Source organism: Melanerpes formicivorus, unplaced genomic scaffold, assembly GCF_026170545.1.
Source record: "Melanerpes formicivorus ecotype bairdi unplaced genomic scaffold, bMelFor1.0.p_v2 SCAF_1626, whole genome shotgun sequence".
Taxonomy (NCBI): Eukaryota; Metazoa; Chordata; class Aves; order Piciformes; family Picidae; genus Melanerpes; species Melanerpes formicivorus.
In genome coordinates this window covers 2,501-12,500 of record NW_027143978.1, presented here as the reverse complement: position 1 = coordinate 12,500, position 10,000 = coordinate 2,501, and positions in this window count along the sequence as shown.

Sequence of the window (10,000 nt, the reverse complement as noted above, 5' to 3'; positions counted from 1 at the left end):
CAGGCAGCAGCAGCGGAAGCGAGCGATACCGACACGCCCGGCGGGGAGAAGGCCCTCGTCTCTCTCCCCGCCTTGCCACGGGAGCACCGGGACGTGCTAGAGGAGACAGCGACCCGCGGAAGCGGGGCGCGCCCCCGGCACGCCAGGACCTTAGAGCCGGGGCGGCTCGCTCGGCAGCGGGCGGGGGTACGGGCCACAAAGCCGCCCTTCTCAGGCTAGAGGTTTCATTTAGGGAGGAACCCTCGGGGACCCCACCCGGGCAGGTGAGGCCTCACGCGCGGCGCCGCTTTTAGCCCCTTTTAACTTTCGCGACGCCGCCGCCTCGCTCTCGGCTCGGCCAACCCCCGCCACACGCAGCTGCTCGCGGCCGGCACCCGCGGGTACCCAGAACCGAGGACGACACCGGCGCCTCACGCGTTTTAGGACACCTGAAAACTCACGGGGCCACGCAGCAGTCACAAAGCCGGTTGCGGTAGACCGGTCCCCGAACCCTGCCCCAGCGCCGGGGGGGAGGTGGAAAGGGGAGGATGCGGCAAGGCACGCGCCGGGCCGCTAACGCCACGGCTCCCCCCCGCTCGAGCCGCTCGGGGCTGGGGGAACGAGGACGACACCTCACACGCGACGGGAAGCGAAGTGGAAAGGAAGACCGCCCTTGCCCTGCCGGCCGGGGGCCCTTTCCGACGCGACCCGAAAGGCCTCATCGATCAAGGACAGAAGGAAAGGAAGCCAGCGGAGGCCCCACGGCCTCGCTCTTCTGGGACAGACACAGCCACGCGCACCCGCCACCGCCCTCGGGAGCAGCCAGCAGGCACGGGGCTCGGCGTGCGGGCAACACGCCGGAGGAGCAAACGGGGCGCCCTCCAGAGATGGGGGGGGGGCAAGCTGCACCGGGCCGCACCGGCTCACAGGGCACCTCTGCCTCCCCGAAACGTGGGCTTGCATTTTCCCTCAAGCTGCACCGAGTTACATCTCCATCACGGGGCGCCCCTCTGGAGCCAGGAGGAAGCCGTGCTGGGGCACCGGCTTGCCCTCCTCCCCCCATGCCGGGCTCCATAGCATACGAGTGGCCAGTCACCGCCGCTGGCTTTTCCCTTAGATGCCGTGCCCCCGCGGGCTGCGGCTTTGGCCATGGGGGGGAACCCCCGTGAAGAGGGTCCAGTGCTGGGAACTCTCTCTGCCCCTTACCGGGCTCTCTCTCGCCGTGCCTGGACGGGCTTGCTTTCCATTCTTGGTGGGACCGACGCCGGCACCACGTCTCCCCGGCTTTCTCTGCCCCCGTGCCCCACCGGGCAAACTTCGCTTCGGGGGTTCCACACTTCGGCAGTGGCCGGCGCCAGCCACTCGTCAACTTTTTTTCTTTTCCCCGCTTTCGTTGCCGAGCCCGGGCTGGGCTCCGGCTCACGGACGAGCAAAACCCATCCAACACCGCTGAGGGTGCGCCAGCGGCCGCTCCAAACCGCCGCGCCTTTGTTCGGCCCCGCGGGTCCCCTCTCTGACCCGGGCGAAAGCCACCGAGAAGCCAGACGGACCCCTGCCCAGCCGCCTGGCGGGTGGCTTGGAGCAGCCGCTCGGCAGCGCTGCCCTGGGAGTGCTCGGCGTCGCTTGTTCCCTCATATACGGAACTGGAGGGCCGTCAGCTCCGCGAGCGCACAACCAGCCGACCTCCGCCCAGCGGCAGGTCGCAGAAATCACGCCGGCTTGTACGATGACGTAGGCGGAGGCAGAGCGCAACAGCGACCCCTTGGCGACAAGCGCGATCTCCGCGGAGAGCACGTCTACTCGCCGAGGGAGAGCACGTCTACTCGCCGAGGGAGAGCACGTCTACTAGCCGAGGGAGAGCACGTCTACTCGCCGAGGGAGAGCACGTCTACTCGCCGAGGGAGAGCACGTCTACTCGCCCAGGGAGAGCACGTCTACTCGCCCAGGAAGAGCACGTCTACTCGCCCAGGGAGAGCACGTCTACTCGCCCAGGGAGAGCACGTCTACTCGCCCAGGGAGAGCACGTCTACTCGCCCAGGGAGAGCACGTCTACTCGCCGAGGGAGAGCACGTCTACTCGCCCAGGGAGAGCACGTCTACTCGCCGAGGGAGAGCACGTCTACTCGCCGAGGGAGAGCACGTCTACTCGCCGAGGGAGAGCACGTCTACTCGCCCAGGGAGAGCACGTCTACTCGCCGAGGGAGAGCACGTCTACTCGCCGAGGGAGAGCACGTCTACTCGCCGAGGGAGAGCACGTCTACTCGCCGAGGGAGAGCACGTCTACTCGCCCAGGGAGAGCACGTCTACTCGCCGAGGGAGAGCACGTCTACTCGCCGAGGGAGAGCACGTCTACTCGCCGAGGGAGAGCACGTCTACTCGCCGAGGGAGAGCACGTCTACTCGCCGAGGGAGAGCACGTCTCCCTCCCGCCTGAGGGAGAGCGCGGGGGGGGGGACAAAGACAGGCGGCAGCAGCTTCGGTGAACGTCACCCGGGAGGCGACCGGGGCTGTCCCGGGGCAGTCCCGGGAAGCCGGCGTCCGACACAGGGAACCGTCAGCTGCCGGACCGGGGCGAATCCCCGCGGCCACGGCAGGGGTGGGGGCTCGAAGACAGCCGGCAGCCGCTTCGGTGAACGTCACCCGGGAGGAGACTGGGGCCCTCCCGGGACCGTCCCGGGAAGACGACGTTCGGCACGAGATCCCGGCCGCGGCCGGACCGGCTCGAAGCCTCGCGGTCCCGGCAGCAGCCGGAGCCGCTCGCCGCCTCGGGCTCCCGGCCCCCTACAGATCCGGCGACTCGTTCGCGGGCGGCGGGGGGAGGCAGTGGAGGGGGTGCGGGGAGAAGCGGCAGCGGAGGCGGAGGGGGGGGGGCTCGAAGACAGCCGGCAGCCGCTTCGGTGAACGTCACCCAGGAGGCGATCGGGGCCGTCCCGGGGCCGTCCCGGGATGCCGGCTTCCGGCACGGGGTCCCGGCCGCGGCCGGAGCGGCTCGAATCCCCGCGGTCCCGGCAGCAGCCGGAGCCGCTCGCCGTTCGGGCTCCCGGCACCCTACAGATCCGGCGACTCGTTCGCCGGCGGCGGGGGGAGGCAGTGGAGGGGGTGCGGGCAGAAGCGGCAGCGGAGGCGGAGGGGGGGGGGGGGCTCGAAGACAGCCGGCAGCCGCTTCGGTGAACGTCACCCGGGAGGCGACCGGGACCGGCCCGGGAAGCCATCGTCCGGCCCGGGATCCCGGCCGCGGCCGGACCGGCTCGAAGCCCCGCGGCCCCGGCACGGGGGAGGCCCAAAGACTGGCGGCAGCCGCTTCGCTGAACGTCACCCGGCCGGCGACCGGGGCCGTCCCGGGGCCGTCCCGGGATGCCGGCTTCCGGCACGGGGTCCCGGCCGCGGCCGGAGCGGCTCGAATCCCCGCGGCCCCGGCAGCAGCCGGAGCCGCTCGCCGTTCGGGCTCCCGGCACCCTACAGATCCGGCGACTCGTTCGCCGGCGGCGGGGGGAGGCAGTGGAGGGGGTGCGGGGAGAAGCGGCAGCGGAGGCGGAGGGGGGGGGGGGGCTCGAAGACAGCCGGCAGCCGCTTCGGTGAACGTCACCCGGGAGGCGACCGGGACCGGCCCGGGAAGCCATCGTCCGGCCCGGGATCCCGGCCGCGGCCGGACCGGCTCGAATCCCCGCGGCCCCGGCACGGGGGAGGCCCAAAGACTGGCGGCAGCCGCTTCGCTGAACGTCACCCGGCCGGCGACCGGGGCCGTCCCGGGGCCGTCCCGGGATGCCGGCTTCCGGCACGGGGGTCCCGGCCGCGGCCGGAGCGGCTCGAAGCCCCGCGGTCCCGGCAGCAGCCGGAGCCGCTCGCCGTTCGGGCTCCCGGCACCCTACAGATCCGGCGACTCGTTCGCGGGCGGCGGGGGGAGGCAGTGGAGGGGGTGCGGGCAGAAGCGGCCGCGGAGGCGGAGGGGGGGGGGGGCTCGAAGACAGCCGTCAGCCGCTTCGGTGAACGTCACCCGGGAGGCGACCGGGACCGGCCCGGGAAGCCATCGTCCGGCCCCGGATCCCGGCCGCGGCCGGACCGGCTCGAAGCCCCGCGGCCCCGGCACGGGGGAGGCCCAAAGACTGGCGGCAGCCGCTTCGCTGAACGTCACCCGGCCGGCGACCGGGGCCGTCCCGGGGCCGTCCCGGGATGCCGGCTTCCGGCACGGGGTCCCGGCCGCGGCCGGAGCGGCTCGAATCCCCGCGGTCCCGGCAGCAGCCGGAGCCGCTCGCCGTTCGGGCTCCCGGCACCCTACGGATCCGCCGACTCGTTCGCCGGCGGCGGGGGGAGGCAGTGGAGGGGGTGCGGGCAGAAGCGGCGGCGGAGGCGGAGGGGGGGGGGGGGCTCGAAGACAGCCGGCAGCCGCTTCGCTGAACGTCACCCGGCCGGCGACCGGGGCCGTCCCGGGGCTGTCCGGGGATGCCGGCTTCCGGCACGGGGTCCCGGCCGCGGCCGGAGCGGCTCGAATCCCCGCGGTCCCGGCAGCAGCCGGAGCCGCTCGCCGTTCGGGCTCCCGGCACCCTACAGATCCGGCGACTCGTTCGCCGGCGGCGGGGGGAGGCAGTGGAGGGGGTGCGGGGAGAAGCGGCAGCGGAGGCGGAGGGGGGGGGGGGGCTCGAAGACAGCCGGCAGCCGCTTCGGTGAACGTCACCCGGGAGGCGACCGGGACCGGCCCGGGAAGCCATCGTCCGGCCCGGGATCCCGGCCGCGGCCGGACCGGCTCGAATCCCCGCGGCCCCGGCACGGGGGAGGCCCAAAGACTGGCGGCAGCCGCTTCGCTGAACGTCACCCGGCCGGCGACCGGGGCCGTCCCGGGGCCGTCCCGGGATGCCGGCTTCCGGCACGGGGGTCCCGGCCGCGGCCGGAGCGGCTCGAAGCCCCGCGGTCCCGGCAGCAGCCGGAGCCGCTCGCCGTTCGGGCTCCCGGCACCCTACGGATCCGGCGACTCGTTCGCCGGCGGCGGGGGGAGGCAGTGGAGGGGGTGCGGGCAGAAGCGGCAGCGGAGGCGGAGGGGGGGGGGGGCTCGAAGACAGCCGGCAGCCGCTTCGGTGAACGTCACCCGGGAGGCGACCGGGGCCGTCCCGGGGCTGTCCGGGGATGCCGGCTTCCGGCACGGGGTCCCGGCCGCGGCCGGAGCGGCTCGAATCCCCGCGGTCCCGGCAGCAGCCGGAGCCGCTCGCCGTTCGGGCTCCCGGCACCCTACGGATCCGGCGACTCGTTCGCGGGCGGCGGGGGGAGGCAGTGGAGGGGGTGCGGGCAGAAGCGGCCGCGGAGGCGGAGGGGGGGGGGGGGCTCGAAGACAGCCGTCAGCCGCTTCGGTGAACGTCACCCGGGAGGCGACCGGGACCGGCCCGGGAAGCCATCGTCCGGCCCGGGATCCCGGCCGCGGCCGGACCGGCTCGAATCCCCGCGGCCCCGGCACGGGGGAGGCCCAAAGACTGGCGGCAGCCGCTTCGCTGAACGTCACCCGGCCGGCGACCGGGGCCGTCCCGGGGCCGTCCCGGGATGCCGGCTTCCGGCACGGGGTCCCGGCCGCGGCCGGAGCGGCTCGAAGCCCCGCGGTCCCGGCAGCAGCCGGAGCCGCTCGCCGTTCGGGCTCCCGGCACCCTACGGATCCGGCGACTCGTTCGCCGGCGGCGGGGGGAGGCAGTGGAGGGGGTGCGGGCAGAAGCGGCAGCGGAGGCGGAGGGGGGGGGGGGCTCGAAGACAGCCGGCAGCCGCTTCGGTGAACGTCACCCGGGAGGCGACCGGGGCCGTCCCGGGGCTGTCCGGGGATGCCGGCTTCCGGCACGGGGTCCCGGCCGCGGCCGGAGCGGCTCGAATCCCCGCGGTCCCGGCAGCAGCCGGAGCCGCTCGCCGTTCGGGCTCCCGGCACCCTACGGATCCGGCGACTCGTTCGCGGGCGGCGGGGGGAGGCAGTGGAGGGGGTGCGGGCAGAAGCGGCCGCGGAGGCGGAGGGGGGGGGGGGGCTCGAAGACAGCCGTCAGCCGCTTCGGTGAACGTCACCCGGGAGGCGACCGGGACCGGCCCGGGAAGCCATCGTCCGGCCCCGGATCCCGGCCGCGGCCGGACCGGCTCGAAGCCCCGCGGCCCCGGCACGGGGGAGGCCCAAAGACTGGCGGCAGCCGCTTCGCTGAACGTCACCCGGCCGGCGACCGGGGCCGTCCCGGGGCCGTCCCGGGATGCCGGCTTCCGGCACGGGGTCCCGGCCGCGGCCGGAGCGGCTCGAAGCCCCGCGGCCCCGGCAGCAGCCGGAGCCGCTCGCCGTTCGGGCTCCCGGCACCCTACGGATCCGGCGACTCGTTCGCCGGCGGCGGGGGGAGGCAGTGGAGGCGGTGCGGGGAGAAGCGGCAGCGGAGGCGGAGGGGGGGCGGGGGGGACGATAGTGGCGGGGGGCGGGGGGTGCTCGAAGGCAGCCGGCAGCCGGTTCGGTGAACATTCGCCGGGGCGGGGGGGGCGACCTGTCCGTGCCCGGGGCAGCCCCGGGAAGCCGGCAGCCAGCACGGGGTCCCGGCAGCACCTGTTCCCTGCCCTGGGACTTGCCGTGCCCGGCGGCCGGTTGCCGGGTGGGGGGAGCGATGAGAGGCGGGGCGCAGCGGCCGGGGCAGCGCCGGGCCGCAGCGGGGGGCTGGGCGGGTGGGGTAGGCGTCGAGCGGCAAGCCCTCGGCTGCAGCGAATGTTCGGCGGTGCGGGGCGGGGGGGGGACGGGACGACACGTTGGGGGCGCCGAGTCCGAGCCACCCCCGGCCCCAGGGGCGGCCGGAGGGGGAGGCCGGTGCCTGGCCCTGGGAGCTGCTGGGCGCCGGATGGCCGAGGGTGCGTCAGAAGCCGCCCGAGCGGTCGAGCAGGTCCTCCAGAAAGGCCTAGGGTGGCTTCGAGGGCCCCGGGAGCAGTCGAGGGAGGCCTCCAGGCAGGTCTGGAGTGGATGGGAGGCCTTCCAAAGCAGACAAGGGAGGCTGCCAGCGGGGCCTAGGCTGGCACTGCAGCCTGTAAATGGTTGGGGGGGGGGGCCTCTGGTGCGGCCTGGAGTCTCTGGGTGGCGTCCAGAGAGGTGCAAAAGATCCTCTGGTGCGGCCTGTGGTGGCGGAGAAGCCTGCAGAGCGTGCGGGGGAGGCTTCTGGTGCGGCCTGGGGTGGGTCGGAAGCCTGCAGAGCATGCGGGGGAGGCTTCTGCTGCGGCCTGGGGTGGGTCGGAAGCCTGCAGAGCGTGCGGGAGAGGCTTCTGGTGCGGCCTGGGGTGGGTCGGAAGCCTGCAGAGCGTGCGGGAGAGGCTTCTGTTGGGGCCTGGGGTGGCTGAGAAGCCTGCAGAGCGTGCGGGAGAGGCTTCTGCTGCGGCCTGGGGTGGCTGAGAAGCCTGCAGAGCGTGCGGGAGAGGCTTCTGCTGCGGCCTGGGGTGGCTGAGAAGCCTGCAGAGCGTGCGGGAGAGGCTTCTGCTGCGGCCTGGGGTGGCTGAGAAGCCTGCAGAGCGTGCGGGAGAGGCTTCTGCTGCGGCCTGGGGTGGCTGAGAAGCCTGCAGAGCGTGCGGGAGAGGCTTCTGCTGCGGCCTGGGGTGGCTGAGAAGCCTGCAGAGCGTGCGGGAGAGGCTTCTGCTGCGGCCTGGGGTGGCTGAGAAGCCTGCAGGGCGTGCGGGAGAGGCTTCTGCTGCGGCCTGGGGTGGGTCGGAAGCCTGCAGAGCGTGCGGGGGAGGCTTCTGGTGCGGCCTGGGGTGGCTGAGAAGCCTGCAGAGCGTGCGCGGGAGGCTTCTGGTGCGGCCTGGGGTGGCTGAGAAGCCTGCAGAGCGTGCGGGAGAGGCTTCTGCTGCGGCCTGGGGTGGCTGAGAAGCCTGCAGAGCGTGCGGGGGAGGCTTCTGGTGCGGCCTGGGGTGGCTGAGAAGCCTGAAGAGCGTGCGGGAGAGGCTTCTGGTGCGGCCTGGGGTGGCTGAGAAGCCTGCAGAGCGTGCGGGGGAGGCTTCTGGTGCGGCCTGGGGTGGCTGAGAAGCCTGCAGAGCGTGCGGGAGAGGCTTCTGGTGCGGCCTGGGGTGGCTGAGAAGCCTGCAGAGCGTGCGGGAGAGGCTTCTGCTGCGGCCTGGGGTGGCTGAGAAGCCTGCAGAGTGTGCGGGAGAGGCTTCTGCTGCGGCCTGGGGTGGGTCGGAAGCCTGCAGAGCTTGCGGGGGAGGCTTCTGGTGCGGCCTGGGGTGGGTCGGAAGCCTGCAGAGCATGCGGGGGAGGCTTCTGCTGCGGCCTGGGGTCTCTGGGTGGCCTCTAGAGAGGTGCAAAAGACCCTCTGGGTTGGGCTGGGGTGGCTCTTGGACCCCTGCCACACAGTGGAGAGAGGCCTCCGGCCCGCCACCTGTGTCCCTGTGTGCCTGAGTGCCTGTGTCCCTGTGTCCCTGTGTCCCTGAGTGCCTGAGTGCCTGTGTCCCTGTGTCCCTGTGTCCCTGAGTGCCTGAGTGCCTGAGTGCCTGTGTCCCTGTGTCCTTGTGTCCCTGTGTCCCTGTGTCCCTGTGTGCCTGAGTGCCTGTGTCCCTGTGTCCCTGTCTGTGTACCTGTGTGCGAGAGTGTCCGGCACGCCACCCAGCGGCGGCGGGCAAGCAGGTAGGCGGGTGGGCGGGCCGGCGAGGGCCAGTGTGAGTTTGGGGGGTGGGAGGGGAGGCGGCAGCTGGAAGCGTCAGAGGAGGGGGCGTGGCTCCGGCTGGCCCCGGGAGCAGGTTCCCGGGACCGGGACCGGCTGGACCCGGCGGGTGGTTGATCCCGGGGCGGGGGGCAGAGGCGGCGGGAAGCGGCAGCTGCGTGTGCGGCGGGGGGGGTGGAGGGCGAACCGCGGCGGGAAGCGGATGCTTCAGAGCAGGTTACGGGGGCGGGGACGGACGACACCACCTGTCCCCGCCCCGGGACGGGCTGGACCCGGCGCCGTGTACCCGCCGCCGCCCCCGCCGCCGCCCCCCTCCGCCACCCCGGGACCCCGACGTTTTTTGGCGCCCGCGCCTTTTTTTGCTCCCCGCCTGCCCGCGCTGCCCCGGGCCCTCCCCCGGGGCGGGGCGGGAGGGAGGGACGGACGGACGGGTAGCCGGGGATCTCCGAGCGCGCGCCACCAGACCGAGGCGGGTCCCGGCGGCGGCGGCGGCGGCGGCGGCGGCGGCGGCGGCGGCGGCAGCAGCAGCAGCAAGCGACGGCGGGGGGGGCAGGCTAGGGAGAGAGGGGGAGCGGCATGCGGTAGGGCTGGGGGGTTTGTTTCGGGGGGGAGGGGTGGGGGGGGGGTGGCAGCGGTCAGCGAGAGCGGGGAGAGGGGGAGCGGCATGCGGTAGGGCTGGGGTGTTTTTGGGGTGGGGGCGTTGGGGGGATTAGCGGGCGGGCGGGCAGCCGAGCCAAGCGGCAAGCCGGGGGGCGGGCGAGGGCGGCTTTAGGGCCGGAGGAGCGGAGCGCAACCTCCCCCGTGCAGGCTCCAGCGTGGAGAGCAGCAAGTTTTTGGGGACGGGGGACGACGGACGGGAGGGGCAGCGGCGAGAGGCTAGCTGCGGCAAGGGGCACCGGCACGGCCGCCCTAACAGCGCCGCCTCGGTCGCAGGGGTTAGAGAGCAGCCGGGCAGCCCGGGAGGGAAGCGGCAGCCCGCGAAGGGGGGAAGGGGGGGCTCCGCGCAAACCGCTAACGGGAGCCGGGGGGTGTGGGGAGCTGGGGGTGGCAGCAGCGGCAAGAGGCAACGGCGGGAAGGGGGGGCTCCGCGCAAACCGGCAGCGGGGGGGGGGGGCGGGGGTAGCGGCAAGAGGCAACGGCGGGAAGGGGGGGCTCCGCGCAAACCGCTAACGGGAGCCGGGGGGTGTGGGGAGCTGGGGGTGGCAGCAGCGGCAAGAGGCAACGGCGGGAAGGGGGGGCTCCGCGCAAACCGGCAGCGGGGGGGGGGGGCGGGGGTAGCGGCAAGAGGCAACGGCGGGAAGGGGGGGCTCCGCGCAAACCGCTAACGGGAGCCGGGGGGTGTGGGGAGCTGGGGGTGGCAGCAGCGGCAAGAGGCAACGGCGGGAAGGGGGGG